A 10,317-nucleotide genomic window follows, 5' to 3' on the forward strand; every position below is an offset into this window, starting at 1 on the left:
ATATATTGTAGTGTATATATATATATTATACTATTATAGCATATGTTTTATTTAAAGTAGTACATATAGTCATATATAATTATATATTGAATGGTACGTATATATGTGTAATTGTTTATATATTTTTTTAAAAATATATATTGTATATATTCGAGTGTATATAGTGTATATTGGATTATTTATTTATTTTTTAAACGGGTTTGACCGGTTTTTAATCGGGTTTGACCGGGTTTCAGTGGGTTTGACTGGGTTGGGTTAAGTGGGTGAGTTTTATTTTTTTACTATTTGGCCCGGCCCGGCCTGGCCCGGTTAACGTCAAACCCGGCCCTTAACCGGCCCTCAACCCGGTTAAAATGGAAGGGCCAGTTTCGGGTTGGCCTGGCCTGGCCCGTTTGACACCTCTAAGTTCTGGGCGTAAAGTTTTCGCTAAAAGAAAAAGAATTGTTGAAGTTATTTTCAGAGATGAGCTTTCAAAGGTATTTGCATGTTCAGATCTGATAAATATTAGGTCGAGATACATATTAAACATGCATGATATGTTTTTCAATTTATTGTATATTTGATTATTTGTTTATGATTTTATATGTATCTCATGTTTTTAAAGTATTATTCAAGTAAACATAACAAAAGATACATGTTTATAAGCTTATAGATATATATTGTATTATCTTGTATCACTGGTGTACTGTTTATGCATTTAAATGTATCTCGTGTTGTTTAACTTTTATTAAAATAAGCATACCAATAGATACATGTTATTTCAACCACGATACATATTGTACTATCTTGTATATATGGTCACCTGAGTATGCATTTAAATGTATCTAGTGTTTTTTAAGTATTATTGAAATAAGCAAACAAAAGACACATGTTTGTAAGCTTAAAGATATATATTGTATAATTGATTATTTGTTTATGCATTTATATGTATCTTTTTTTCTTTTTATATTTTAATGAAAAAATCATACAAAAGATTCATATTATTAAGTTTAAAGAAACATATTTTACTTTTTTAGTTGTTTTCATTATCGTATACAAGTATATAAGTTTTTAAAATTTAATTAGTAATCGCTATGCAGGGATTGTGGTGTATTTGTAGTTGTCTTTGCCGAGTATCTAAGCGAGGGATTAGGCATTCCATCTTCTGGTATTGATGCTCAATACTATCGTCTGAGATATGCAACTCTTTTGTGCAAGTATGGATCTAAAAAGGTGGAGAATGAATACTTTAGTGAGAATGACGATCCACCGAGGTCAAGCAGCAGCTTCACATTAAAAGAAAAAGACTGTATTTTGCATATTGAGTAGTTGTTTATTTGTTAGCTAGTTGGCTATTAAATACTTTGATGATGTTGGTAAATGTTTTGAGTGTTTTTTTTTAATGTTTACATAAATATACATTATGTATCTTTGATGATAAAATAGTAATACTTTATCACCAATAATAATATATGGCTATTACAGCTTATGATATATTATTGTTTTGCTATATGTGTTAGTTATATTTTACAAAGACATGATCTGTAATATTTTTTGTTACATTGTATTAGATACATATTTATAGCTATATGTATCTATTTTAATGAAACATATATAACTAAATAAAGTAATGATAGTAACCAACACCACATTATATTATGCAACATAATTGTATATCGTACAATTAAATTCCATATTAAATCATAACATAATTTTGTATCTCTTACCCATTTTTGTTCTTTGCAAGACATTTTGTATCTAAATTGAATAACAATTTCGATCAGAACATAATAGTACATAGGCTTCATACTATTCACAAAATATATTTTACAAGAAATATAAATTTTGTAAGCTTGTATCTAATGTGAATTTCGTAACAATAGATTTGTGCAATATGTAAGCAATTTATCAATGCACCTTCAGATAACTCTTTTTATATCATTTAGTTACTTCGAAATAATTATTAAATACTCATATTATTAAGAAATTACATAAGCTTTTTAATGTGAGCAATTTATATTTTTTAGAAGATACATTCTATAAATTTGTATCTCTTTTCAATCCTTTACTGTAGCAGAACTATTCTTTTACCAAATTAAACATGAAAATATATGTAACTAATTAACCAACGAACGAAAACAACGATTTATTTCACTGATTGTTATTCATAAAATTCTGAAAAAGCATCATAAAAAATGAGTTTCAAGGTGCTAAAAAATCCATCATACTGCTAGACATTATTCAACATTATTCATTAGTTGACTACATTGTCACTCCTCTTTTGAAAAGAAATTAAATTACAAGTAAGCTTGTGTAACGTCCCGGGAGTACCCCTGGACGCCACACAGTGCTCAAGACTACGAGTAGTCCTAAGCTAACCCTTTAAGCCTTCTAAACTTGAAACTCATGATAAAGGTAAACTTGACATATGAAACCTTAAGATAACTGAATTAATATTTTAATTGAAAGTCTTAAACATGGAAATCTTGAAAACAAACACTTCTGCATTTAAAACAGAAAACAGTCGGACAAACCTCTACTTCTGACTAGAGAGTCACTGGGATAAGCCCCAACTAACCCAAACTTAACAGAACTCAAATGACTAAAATACTTCATCAATATCAAAGTCTGATAAAATGAGTCCTCGAACTATGAGGACTCACCAAATGTCAGGATGTAGATGCCTGTAGTCAATCACGTTGCAGAAATTGAGCACCAAAACTTACATTATGAACCAATGTAGCACATAGACGTATCTGTGGATCAGTACTTCTGGAATGTACTGAGCATGTGGAGGTGAATGCATAAGTAAAACAATACTCAATATATACATAGACCTTCAAATAATGCATGTTAGGTGTAAAAGATTCACCTTGGCTTGAATAAAAATGGACTGCAAAATACTGAGCATAAGTAATAAAGCATAAGGAATTTGCGAGTCATAATACTTAGTTCTAAAAGCTTTACTTTTATTTCTTCTTAGAAAGGTTCTTCTAACCGACATAACTCATGTGAGCTATTATGGAGTTCAACGTCTTACCCACGTTGAGAAAGTTGTTCTACCCTTGCCATCGGAATAGAACCTTAAGTGATCACTATACTTAACCCACAATGGAACTTAAACCTATGGTGGCACATAGTTCTGGGGCATGTAACCTTGGACTCATACCCAACTCGGTGCTAAATACTACTCCCATATTACTTTTATGCTCATACTTTTAGGAAATCCACCTTGAAATAGCACAAGGTTTGTATAATGAAAACCATGTATGTTTCTCTTTGCTTTAAATCAAAATCAAGATGAACAAATGTGGATTCTATGTATTAGCTTAGGATCAAAATATCAATCTTTACTTTAAGTCTTGGCAAAAGAAATTATCAAAGAAACTTAAGACCATAGTCTTCTTGAAATCTTAAAACTCATACTGGGGGTTTAGAGTGTATATACTTAAATCCTCAAAATTTCACAATAGAGCTTCATTTTTAATAATTATCTTGAAATATTTCAACAATATCAAGTCAAGATAATGAAATTCAATTCATAATATAAATCTTCAAGTCAAAGCATAAATAGATGAGAATAAATATGCACATCGATACTTAAATCACTTGTAATCTTCACAAACTCAAAATAAGATAGTTTGGGTATGAACCCTAATTTACAATTCATGTAGTCTTAACTTTAAACTAAGTTTTGGGCACAAGGATGAAAGAACATCCTTGTTCATAACCCCACATACCTTAATAGACTTGGCTTGGTGGAGAAACCTTGACCTTAAAAGCCTTGGAGATGATATTGAAAGTTTTGTTGAAAATTCTTGGATTAGGAAACTTAAATTCTTGTTTTTTATTGAAGAGAATATGATGGAATAGATGACTTGGGGGGGGGGGGGTGATTAGGGTTTATTCTTGATAGTAAAATTGGAGAATGTAGGCAAATAATGCCCTAATTGACGATTAATCTTGTGTTTTTACGACTTGGGGAGATAAAGATCAAACTTCCCCTCAGAAGATAAAATACATAACTGGGAAGCTGTTTGGAGGGACACCGTGACGTGGTGAATGTCCCATCGCTATACCCACAGTGACGCACCACTATCGCGGTGAGGTTCTGGAATTAAAATTCAAACGTGCCTCAATTCTCATCCAAAAAATCTAAAACTTCTCTGAGACATGTTCCTTATACCCCTAAACGTGAATTCACTCAAAAACCATCGTCTCAAAGTCCGGAAGGTCAACTTAAAAATCCTCGAAGTTAGGAGGTCTTAAAATGGCTAAGTCCCCAACACTTAGCTAATTTTTCATGCTTTAAGCCTCTTATGCATGCACGAGGAGCTGAACCGAGCTAATTCTAACATGGGGTATTATAGCCTGTTGTGACCTTCATACCCACATCTCCCGTAATATTTACTGCTCGATGTCACAGTTTCACTTGATTTCTTATGCCTAGATTTCTTTGGCCTTCCAGGTGTACTATAAAAAAACAGCGTTTAGCAACAGAGTGGTAGCAACAAGTCCTTGTCCGTCGCTAATTAACGACGGATTAGCAACAAAATAGAACTTTTGTTGCTAAATAAATAAAAATAAAATTAGTAGCCGAATTAGTGACGAATTAGCGACAAAAAGTAAAATCTGTTGCTATATTTTGGCAGTGAATATTGATGCCTTTATTTTGGTGACAAAATTAGCGACATAAAAGGGAGAATTTTTTTTTTTGACATGGTGGAGATGGAAATAGCAACGAAAATATTGTCATTGAAATTATTTTACCATTTTAAAAAATATATTAGAAATTATTGTAATGGAAAAAGGCATTTTGAGGTATTTGTCCTTAAATTTTTAATAAATAATTAGCAACAGATATAATATCTGTTGTTGAATCCGTCAACCCACCAATTAAATATTAGGGCAAATTCTTTTATTTCACTTTATTCCAATACTTAGGTATCCTCCGCCTATTTCTAAAACAAATTCTCCTTTCCCTTTTCTCTCAATTGAGAAAAGTGAATCACTCAATCTCAAACGACAAGGCTATTAAACTCTCAATTTTGAATCTAAATTAGAGGTATGATTCTAGATCTCATAATGTAAATTGTTTTTCCTCTTTCAAATTCTTAAGTTCTAAGTTAAAAGTCACTCGTAAATGATAGGTTTAGGGTTGTTTTGGCTTTTTCACTTAGAGTTGTTTGATTATTGTGTTAAAAAGTTTGATACATGGTTATTTACTCGAAATGGGAACCGAATTTTTTCTCAAAATTTCTATTTGTGTGGATTTTTGGTATTTTTTGATGTTCATTAATCTCAAATTTCTTCAACAAAATTTCTGTTGGTGTGATTTATTTTTCATTTTTTTGTGTACACTGGTTATGTTAGGTTCTATTTGTGGGTTTTTTGAGCTCTTTCGCTTAGTGTTGTTCGATTATTGCGTTAAAAAGTTTGATTAATGGTTATTTAATCGAAATAGGAATCATATTTTTCCTCAGAATTTCTGTTTGTGGGGTTTTTGGTATTTTCTGTTGTATGTTGATTAATCTCAAATTTTTTCAACAAAATTTTTATTTGTGTGGTTTAGTTTTTACTTTTTTGTGTACACTGATTATGTAAGGTTGTACTTAGTGTTTTGCATGTTCAAAAAAATTGAAAACATAGAACTATTGGGGTCATTTTTGTTTATTGTTGATCTAATTTTGTGTAAATGACAAAATGTAATATGTTTCATATTCCTTTGAAATAGTGTAATTGTCATAATCATTTTCTCTTTTGTTGTGTAGACTGTTTCATGTTTAGAGGATTGTTTCATGTTTGTAAAGATTGTTTCATGTTTCTAGAGGATTGTAGTAATGCCTTGAGCAATTGTCAATTATATAGACTATCAAAATTGTGTAGACTGTAAAAATTGTGTAGACTTTTTCATATTTCTAGAGGATTTTTGTAATGCCTTGAGCAATTGTCAATTGTGTTTTCTATAGTCTTTTGCCATAATATTTTTATTGCTATGATATCTATCGGAAACAGCCTAGTAAGGTTTGCATACACTTTACCCTTCCGCGGATGCCATTTGTGGGATCATACTTGGTATATGTTATTGTTGTTTTTCTTAATCTGATGGTGTTGTTATGCTTTGGATTTTCAGAGAGTCCCACTAAGGATACCAGCAAGTGCCAGAAAGTGAGCTAGCAGCTATCTAGTACTATAACATTCTCCCTTTTAAATGATTTTGGATCAGTTTTTCATATGTTTCTCTGTTACCATTTGTGTTCTTGAGTATTCGTGAAATTGTCTCTATTTTCTTTGACTTACCAATTGCTTGAAAATGAGAAACCATGAACATTCTGATGCCTTAATAGTTACATACAGTTGGGGATTTGTTTTTAATCTGATTCACCATTCAAATAAAATCAATTAATTTATTCCTAACTTTTGTGATGTAATTTTGTGTTAAAGTTGTAAAATTTATTTATGTTTTTTCCAACAAAGTTGTAACTTAATTTTTGGTTTTGTTTAATGTTCAGATTTAGGGTATGTAGTTTGCTAAAATTTGATGTTCTAATCTTGTTGTCGGGAGCTTTTGCCTCATGCCTTATGATTGTAAAGTTAGAAGTTTCAGTTTTGTTTGTAATTAAGCTTTTTCCTAACCCTTATTAAGAATGACAATGAATGATATGTTTTGTTTGTGATTTCTTGTTTATTTAGCAAAAAGTGACTAATATATTCTATTTTCTTGTAAAAATAGAAAGATATATTCTAGTTTGTTAAGATATTTAATTTTTTCTTCTCTTTAGTGATAATCCTTGATGTATGAATTATTAGTAATTGTGTTGTTTATGTCAGCATTAATAGAAATATGAATAATCTAGGGTGTGGATGGATGTATAATAGGTTGGATGGCTGCGGGGCTATAAACTCTAGATTCATTTCTGGTGTGAATAAATTTATCCAGTTTGCATGTTCTCAACAAAATTGCATGAATGGTAACAATATTAGATGTCCATGTAAAAAATATCGCAACATTAAATATAAGGATGTTGAAACTATTAGATATCACCTTCTTCCTGATGAATTTGTTAAGGACTATTTTGTTTGGAAACATCAAGGAGAAAAAGATGTGATCAGTGAGATTTCTTCCGGTATTGATTTGAACAATGGTGCTCAACTTGAATTCGGATATGATAATCCATATCGACAAATGATTTTGGATGCTGCTAGTCCCAACTTTAACCATGGTTTGAGTTGGCAACCTTACAACAATATTGAACTCAGGTCATCTCATCCGTATGAACCTTCAATTGAGGAGGAACATGAAACTTCAATGGAGAAGCAACCTAATTTAGAGTCTCAAAAATCTTATGATTTGTTGCATGCTGCTTATGCAAAATGGTATCCTGGTTCTTTCCTCTCTTAACTTGCAGTAATCTCTCAAATCTTAGCTATTAAGATGGAGAATACTATGTCACAGAGGGTTTTTAACCAAATGATGCAATTATTTAAAGTGGCTTTACCAAAAAATAACCTACTGTTTGATAATTATTATCGGACTAAGAAGCTAGTGCGTAGCTTAGGTTTACTAGTTGAAAAGATTAACTATTGTGAATCGGGATTAACTATTGTGAATCAGGATGTATGTTGTATTGGGAAGACAATGAACATCTTATCTCTGGTAAATTTTGTGGATAAGAGAGGTATAAATGTTGAGTTAGCTCTGGTAAGAGAAAATTAGTCCCTTACAAAAGGATATATTATTTTTCTTTGATTCTTAGATTGAAGAAATTATATGCATCCCATACTACCGTTGTTTACATGAGATGGCATCATTAACATAAAAAATAGGATGGGATAATGCGTCATCCATCAGACTTTGGAGCTTGGAAGAACTTCAATGAAACTCTTCATTTTTTACCGATGAACCAAGAAATGTAAGGTTGGGGTTATGTACAGATGGTTTCGAGCCATTCAGTCAGTCTGGGAGAAATATTCTTCATGGCCAGTAATTGTCACTCCATACAATTTACCTCCAGGTATGTGCATGAAAGAGGCTTATATATTCTTAACTGTCATTATTCCAGGGCCAAACAATCCCAAATATAAATTGATGTTTATCTATAGCCTCTAATAAAGGAATTGACTTTGTTATGGGAGACAGGTGTAGAAGCATTTAATATCTCCAAAAATCAAAATTTTTAATTGAGGGCAGCTTTGATATGGACAATCAATGACTTTCCAGCATATTCTATGTTATTAGGATGAAGTACTACCGGTAAGTTTGTCTGTCCTTATTGTATGGAGGAAACACAATCCTTCAGATTACAATAAGGTCAAAAAACATCATGGTTTGATTATCACAAAATATTCCTTGACCAACATCATCCATTTAGGAGAGTTCGTAAAAACTTTCTTAAAGGTCGGACTGTCAAAAGATCACCACTACCCTACAGAACCAGAGAAGAAATATTAGATCAAATTTGTGAATTGGGGATAAGAAAAGTAACAAAGTTAAATGTAAAAGAAGTTAATAAGAGAATATGTAATTCTTATGGATGGAAAAAGCAAATCATCTTTTGGGATTTGCTTTATTGGAGCTCTAACACAATTCGACATAACCTCAATGTCATGCATATTGAAAAAAACTTCTTTGATAATGTATTTAATACAGTCCTCACTATTGATAAGAAAATCAAATACAATCCACAAGCTTGTCTACATGGTTAATTACTGTGATCGACCTCAGTTGGCAAAGGATGCTTCTAGAAAATATCCCAAAGCTGTATATACAATAGACAAGAAAGCAAGCACTATCTTGTTCATTTGGGTGAAAGGCTTAAAATTTTAGATGAGTATGTTTCAAATTTAGATAGATGTTCAAACACAATTGCAAAAAGGTTATTTGACATGAAAAGTCATGATTTTCATATGTTCATGCAACGATTGATGCCTATTGCTTTCCGTGAACTACTTCTAAGTAATGTATGACAGACACTTACAAAATTGAGCTTATTCTTTAAAGATCTTACATCGATTACTCTCTGAGTGGATGACATGGAGAGATTACAGGGAGATATTCCACAAATCTTGTGCAAGTTAGAAAGTAGATTTCCTCCTGGGTTCTTTGACTCAATGGAACATCTGCTTGTGCACCTTCTATATAAAGCGAAAATTGTTGGACCTGTACAATATCGATGGATGTATCTTTTGAAAGGTAATGCAAAAATTTATGTTGAACTTGTGACAATTATGTTATTATTAACTTTTCAAATATGATGGTTTATCCATTTATCTATTGAGGTATCTTGGAACTCTTAAAAGAATGATTGGGAATAAAGCAAATGTTGATGGTTCCATATGTGAAACATACTTGATGACAGAGTCAACACTATTATTTTCTCATTATTTTGAACCACATGTCATTACACGCAATCATAATGTGGATTGTAATGATGATGGTGGTATTGTGGAAGACCTTAAAGGAAATTTATCAATATTCACCCATCTCGATCGATTATGGGGAGAATAAAAAAAGAGGAATTTAAATCTTGAAGAAATCAAGGCTGCTCAAACTTACATTTTACTAAATTGTGAAGAGGTTGAGCTATTTGTGAGGTAACAAAAGTTAGTTGTATAAACTTAATCTTATAATTATATTGTAACGCCCTAAATCTGGTACCCAAAATGTTACACGGTGTTCATGACCCCGAAGGACCACAAGCTAATCCATGACTGATATTTGTACCTGTATATTGCATAAAATACTTTATAATGTGGAAATATGAACTGAAAGGCCATAAGGTTAAATACTGAACATGATCAAAATGATATAACATCTGTATGGGGGTAATAGAATACCCAAAACAAAATTGAACATACTGAAGTCTGAAACACGATAGTTTAGAAAGCCTCTAACTGACTGAACTCTCTGAGTAAGGAGTTGATGGGACATATCCCCAGCTAACTCCAACTAATAAACTGATTAATAAGATAATAGGGAAATAATCATGTCCTCGAAAGATGAGGACTCACTTCTAACTCTATCTGCAGATATCTGAAATCTACTGTTGCTCTGGAGATCGTATCTCTGAACCTATGGTATAAGACACCATAGCATAAATGTGTCAGTACTTTGAATGTACTGGTATGCATGTGAGGTAGGCTGAATGCATGGGGTTCATATGCATGAACAATAATAATAACTGACAAACTATCATGAGCGTGAGAATACATGCATGAGACATAACAACTGACACTAATATTGTTATAACATGATTACTGAATCAGAATATAACTGATAACATGAGTGACTGTATCTGACAGTCCTGAATCCGATGGAACTATCTGAGTTTCATACTG

General features: G+C 31.8%; 1 long non-coding RNA gene across 1 annotated transcript; it reads left to right on the top strand.

Annotated features, from left to right (window-relative positions):
• The first annotated feature begins 4,923 nt into the window (after positions 1–4,923).
• Positions 4,924–6,147, top strand: LOC107850243. The gene is made up of 2 exons (XR_001668529.2): positions 4,924–5,044; positions 6,113–6,147. It is a non-coding gene; the product is annotated as an uncharacterized LOC107850243 (long non-coding RNA).
• Positions 6,148–10,317: the final 4,170 nt, after the last annotated feature.

This window comes from Capsicum annuum, chromosome 12 (genome assembly GCF_002878395.1).
Source record: "Capsicum annuum cultivar UCD-10X-F1 chromosome 12, UCD10Xv1.1, whole genome shotgun sequence".
NCBI lineage: Eukaryota > Viridiplantae > Streptophyta > Magnoliopsida > Solanales > Solanaceae > Capsicum > Capsicum annuum.